This window comes from Chelonia mydas, chromosome 3 (assembly GCF_015237465.2).
Source record: "Chelonia mydas isolate rCheMyd1 chromosome 3, rCheMyd1.pri.v2, whole genome shotgun sequence".
Taxonomy (NCBI): Eukaryota; Metazoa; Chordata; order Testudines; family Cheloniidae; genus Chelonia; species Chelonia mydas.
This window is the reverse complement of record NC_057851.1, coordinates 63,214,097-63,220,096: the sequence shown is the minus strand read 5'-3', so window position 1 is coordinate 63,220,096 and position 6,000 is coordinate 63,214,097. Positions and strand designations below refer to the sequence as shown.

At 45.5% G+C, this 6,000-nt stretch overlaps 1 protein-coding gene and 1 long non-coding RNA gene across 10 annotated transcripts in view; one reads left to right on the top strand and one right to left on the bottom strand.

The window, feature by feature from the left end:
* Positions 1-738: 738 nt before the first annotated feature.
* On the bottom strand, positions 739-4,063 carry LOC122464987. Its single transcript, XR_006289471.1, has 2 exons — positions 3,903-4,063; positions 739-2,535 (listed from the first exon to the last, which is right to left on the bottom strand). It is a non-coding gene; the product is annotated as an uncharacterized LOC122464987 (long non-coding RNA).
* Positions 4,064-4,267: 204 nt separating this feature from the next.
* The window catches only part of CEP162 (centrosomal protein 162), an 89,322-nt gene continuing 87,589 nt past the window's right edge, over positions 4,268-6,000 (top strand). For 3 of the 9 annotated variants that reach the window (XM_037894411.2, XM_037894417.2, XM_037894410.2), the window contains exon 1: positions 4,276-4,670. The gene's annotated coding sequence lies outside the window, so the exon portion shown is untranslated. Of the gene's footprint in view, positions 4,671-6,000 lie in introns of all 9 variants that reach the window. The other 6 variants (XR_005224626.2, XM_037894419.2, XR_005224627.2 and 3 more) reach the window with 5 other exon arrangements.

Here is a 6,000-nt window from a genome sequence, read left to right as displayed (position 1 = left end):
TGGGATTGGCTCCTAAAGTTGTAGCTCAGTCCATGGGACATTAGTATGAGTCACAGTCTAGACCAGCTATTTTAAGCCCCCAGCATAATCTTAAATACCATGCAGAACTGAATTATTAACTAGGGCAATGATTGAACAAGAGAGAAGAGAGGTAGTGAGGGAATGGGAGAGATGCTAAATTTAATGGAGCTACAAAATTTATACTAGGATTTTGAAGCCCTTGGTGTCTTGGATTTTGAAGACTCTGGCTTATCATTTATTATTTGTAGGTCACTATAAGGGCTACAGTGAAACAAAAATGCGAACTTCTTAAAAAAATGTGTCATTGCATTTTTAAGCTGACAACAATTATATGTAGTTTTAAGATGTCACAAATAAATTATTGCTATTTAACTGTTAGATGATTTTTCTCATCTTATAACATTTCTTCCATACAGCTACAACAAATTTTGTTTTCTATACAACTTGTACGGCAAGCTCTTTCTTTTTCTGATGCATACACTATGGTATTTTTGCTACACAGTCATGTAAGGAAGCGTTATTACAGTGGGCATGAACAGGGAATAAGTTTTAAAGAAAGTTCTTAATTCACCACTGTTTGTTTACTTTTCATCCAGTATGAAATTGTTAACCTTTAAAAAAAAACACAACTAAGAATATAGCTAAATATTTATTATCATAATCTCCTATTTCACATATTTGCAAGTTCAGTACTGAAACACTATCTAATCCGATGTGTCGGCCAAAGTAGATGCAGCAGACTTTTTATTTGAACTTTTTTCTACACAAAAAGTATAAAATATCCATACTTTTAATTTTATAGTCAGTAGTTTGACACTGTTGTTATAATATATGAAGCCATACACTTCAGCTATCTTAAGGAAAAGGTATATGTATAAAAAAGAAGCTATCACTGAAGTACATGGGTGAAATCCTGACTTTGATTAAATCAATAGGAGCTTTGCCATCAGTGGGGGCAGAATTTCATCCTATTAATTGGTACTCACTCCTGCCAAAGTGTATATCACAGTGGATAGAGAACTCTATTTTCTTAGAACCCTCAGACATGTTTTTTTGGCAGTAGCTGATCTTCATGGCTACCCCTGCTCTCTGTTTTTGTTAAATACTGCAGTTACGTGCCCTCGAGAATGTGGCTGCAACTGGTTGCTGTTAGAAGGAAATGAAAATCCTTTATATGGTAAGTGGGAACATTAGTATTCACACCATTTAAACATCTAAGCCAGGGCATACCTTTTCTCTCATCTCCATCATCATGTGGGCTCAGGTTTCCACAGTGCTGAGCCCAACGGACATTTTTTCACACTACGTGGGAGCCTCTTTGAACAGATATTAAGCAAACAGGGAAGTTAACATCATTGCTTCAGCTTGCAACACTGTTCAGCAGCCTGTAGCGCTGTAGGCTTATGTAGCTGATTGCTAATGAAATAACTCACTGTCAATGAATGATGTCACGTTCATCACTATGGGCCTGATCCCACTGAAGTCAATAGCAAAACTCACATTGGCTTAAATTGGAACAGGCTCAAACCATGTATTTGTTAGAGGGCAATCTCTTAATTAACTTGTTTTATCTTCAGATGCTCTGTCTCACATTATACTTTCTTATACAAGGAGGGAAAAGAGCAAATGCTGGACACTGATATTTCTGCCAGCTTTATGAAGGGATGTTGTCATGTTTAACAAATTTGTGGTTGTGTTAAGAGTTAACACATTAACTCTTAAGGCCATATACTGTCCTAGCCTGACTTGCACATTTCCCATGACTGTCAACAGCAGTTGTGCATGTAGATGAAATGCTATAAATGGCCCTACATATGCAACTTGGTATGCAGTATTAGTGCTCTTTGAAGAAAACTGCCTTACAAAAATCTTTTGGTTTCAAGGGTTTTCAGCAGAGAGGACCAGAATGCATGTGTGTGAATAATGTGTATTTATATTCGTAAGTGACCTTTGTTATATTTTACCATTTACTATATACTGGCATAAAAATTCCTAAAGCAACGTGACTCTCACAACAAACACAATTGACAGCCCTTAGGCTGGACAGCATATGCAAGCACAGACTGCTATTGTTCTGAAGCTATTTGAAAGTCAGTGGTCAAGGAGACAGGGGTCATTAATTTCTGGAATATTTTAAACATTTGCAGATATGTGCTAAAATGTATTTAAAACAAAGTAACCAAACTTTGAAGCAGAAATGTTGGAAAAGTTTTAGAAAGGGATTGTGTGTGAATGCAAGAAGCGGTTGCTTGTTCTTGTCACCACTGGCACCAAGAAAAGTACTCTTTTATTTTTTGCTAAATATTAGCAGAGTAATTTTTTAAGTGATATGTCTCTCATACCTTTTGACTAACAGCTCTTTGGTTAGAAGTGGCCATCACATTAGTCCCAGAAGTTGACTTGAATGGCAGCAATGAGGGTCTCAGCTGAGACCTGAAATGGCAACTGAATGAAAAACTGTACACTAAATTCCATTTTGGCTGAGTATTCCATCCACAGGCTCCAGCACAGCTTCTGGAACAAAGGAACAAAAAGAACAGTAAACTTTCTGTACTTAGAAGAACTGCCAGCAATGGAATGAAAAACAAAGCTAAAGTCCTGTATCTCTGTTCCTGCTGCTCAGTTCCAGCCTCCGGCTTCAGGCAGCCTAGATAACAAGATTTGCCAAAGGACCACCAACTTTGACCCTGCTGAAACAAGGAGAGATAGATGGAGCGGCTTTTAGAAGTGACATCAGAGCATCTGTGCCAAAACCCATCTATTCACAATTCTCAGATGCCGTCTCTGAACACTGCCTGCTTTTTATTCATTTGCCAATAGTCCTCCTGCAGTGCCTGCCCTCCCTTACACCTATGCTTAGCAGCAGGATGTCTCAGACAGTAAGTCTCAGAAAGCCCAACCAAATTTTCTGTGACCTCAGGCAGCTCTACTGGTTCCCAGGCATGATCTTTTTGGGTCAGTGTAAGCCCCGTAGAGTTTCTCAGTGAGGTACGACAGACTTCTTTAATTGAACAGTGTGGAAGTTGGTAGGCTAAATATCTGAACCTTTTTCATGTATTTTACAAATGCCATTTAGTACTTTAGGTTTTTTGCCTTTTTTTTTTTAAACAAAACTTGTCTAAGATAAGGGATAATTGCCAGAAGCCCAGTAGTGCATTTATGAGCTACGCTATAATGATACAAATAGTTATGTGCATGATGGACATCTTCAACCAAAACCAGATTTCAGTTTCCTGCTGAGGACCACATTCACCCCAGCAGTACAGGGAGCACTGCCCTCAGCTGGGGAACAGATTTCATATTCCCATGCAGGACAGTCGTATAAAACCTGATTATTTTGTCATTATGCAGGACTCAAGTCAGGGACATCATTTCAGAAACATTTGAGGGGGAGAGGCAAAGGTGTATTAGCATATAGAATATATGTGATTACAGCTGCAAAGTTGTGGGGGTGAGTGGAGCATGCAGACCTCTGAAAAGTCTGGGTGTTGGGGTGAGGAACCAAAGTCTAGAGGGGGTAACTTCACCCTCTTATGACACCCCTGGTTCAAATTTCAGTAGCAGGAACAGACACTTAAAAATACCAAACTGTTCTATTTTCAAAAGATTTTAAATTCGCACTGTAACAGACTCAAGTTATATTATTGCTCAGTCATAACAATTGTATACGCTCGTTAAAGGGGCAGTTTTAGCAGCAAAGGAAAAAGTCCATTTTGTTGTGGGGGGCGGTTGGTTTTGTGACTGACATGTCACGACTCATCCTTAGCCCCTTTCCCTTTGCGGGGGAGGGAAGCGGCCTGGCGCTGGTAGCGAGCCCAAGCCGCTCCCCGGCGCTGTGGGTGCCGTAGCCCCGCTGCCCCGGCCGGGACGCCAGCGAACACCTGTAGAGCAAGCGGCTCGGATGAACTCTAGGGCCGGGCCGAGCCCCGCCCCGCTGCCCTCGCACGAGCTGCCCCGCCGCAGTCCCCGCGTTACCCTCCCGCCCGCGAGCGCCGCGGCGGCAGATGGCTGTAGCCGGGGGGCCCGGGCGTCCCGCACAGGGGGCGATGGCGGAGGGGGCGGGGCAGCTCCGCACGGCCCGTCGCTGAGTCCTCGCGCCCCAGCCGCCCTCCCTTCTACTCTCTGCTCCGCCCACCCGCCCCGCTCCTCCCTGTGGCCCCGACGGTTCCCCCTCCCTGCGGCAGGGGGCGCTGTTCCCCTTTCCCCCTCGCTCAATCCCCGCACTCCGCCTGGGCACACACAGGTCACATGACGCCCTCGGGGCTACTGCACGACATGGAGAGAGGGGAATTAGATCACGTGACCACCTAGGTTCGCGGCAGCCCCCCTCGGTCAGACTGGCTAACGGAGGACGGGGAGACTAGAGTGCCGATGCCCCCACTGGACTCCAGGGTGGGGCCGAGCCGAGTTTGCCTCGGTAGCAATGGCAGCCGCGGGATCTGCTTCCTCACGTGATCCTCTACGAGCCTGAGGAAGACGTCATGTGACCGCTGCCGCTGAGCCTGGCCGTTGGTCGCGGGAACTACGGTGGCTGACCTGAGCTAGGTCTGTTACCTAGGTAACCTGGTTCCGGCGCCTGAGACAAACCTACCGGTTTTCAAGGGAAGCAGCTGCCGGCGTTTCGGCCCGGCTTGGCCCGGGTCAGGGAGGTAGGTGGCCGGCCGGAGGCGGCACCCTCTGGGCGCCCAACAACAGAGCTCCAGCTGCGACTGACAAACTTGCCCGCTCGGCCCTTGCGGGAGCCCTGTCCCACCCCGCTAGCCCGAGGCTGTGCCCTGGGCGGGGGCCGGGGTCGCTCCGGCGTGCGCCTGCCCTGGGAAGCCAGGAGACCTGCTGCCTGAAACGCCGCTGCCCTGCCTTGGCCCAGGGGTAGAGAGGCGCCCACTTGCCCACAGGCGATCGCCGGGGGGCTTGCGGCCAAGCCCGCCTTTCCTGATGCTCTGGGCCTAGTGCCTCCTGGGCACGCTGAGGGCCTCGGCGTCTGTTCACCGGGAGACTGGGAGTTTCTTCTGCTGAGCTCTGCCTCTTGCGTCCTGGTGGAATGGTGTATAAAGGCTGCAGATCGACCCACCGTGCTGGGTGGGAACCGTTTAAAAAGCAAAATAAATAGGAAGGGCCAGATTTAGACTAAAGGGACACTGACACTCCCCTCCCCCAGCATAAGACTAAATTTCATGCGTTTGAAAAGTGAACTCTTCCCCACTTGTGCAGTCCATTAACAGCCCTCCTGATCACTTTAAACTGAATAGATTTTCAACATCCCATTCACCTATTACCATTGCTGCTGTTTACTTCCTGCAGTTTATTCAGCTGAGGCATTGGAAATAGACTGTGCAGTTCATGGCTTTCAAATGTTAGTTCACTGATGACGAGTTTGGATTTCAGGAATGTGTGAATTCAAACACAAAACAGTATAAAATACAAGTTATGCAAATGTTTCTATTAGGTATTATAAAAATATGAAAACGGACTCTATCTGTTTGGAGATTGTGACTCCTTTGATGATATTTTTGGATTAATAGTAACATAACCATGTGCCAAGGCAGTGAAAAAACAACAACCACCACCAAAAAGGTCCTGCTTTGAGCAGGGGTTTGGACTAGATGACCTCCTGAGGTCTCTTCCAACCCTGATATTCTACGATTCTATGGTCACAGCTTCAAATCCCAATGGGGTTAAGTCAGTTTTCCATCATTCTTAGGAAGATAAACTTGAGTTCCAGGAAGTCTATTCTGTGTGTCTTTTAATATGAGATATTAGAAATATTATGGCGTTTGCCACGAGAAAAAGGGTTTTAATAATCTTCTAGCCAAAGTTTCCCCTTCCTGCAATGATGCAGTGTGCTGCCAGGCAATCACCCTCCATTTCCAGAAATGGCTGCATTTTGTGATATTGTGTGTGTATATATTGCAAAGCGCTTTGGGATCCTTCTACATTAAAGACATAAATATAAGGTTATTTCTTATTAAGGGTGAAACT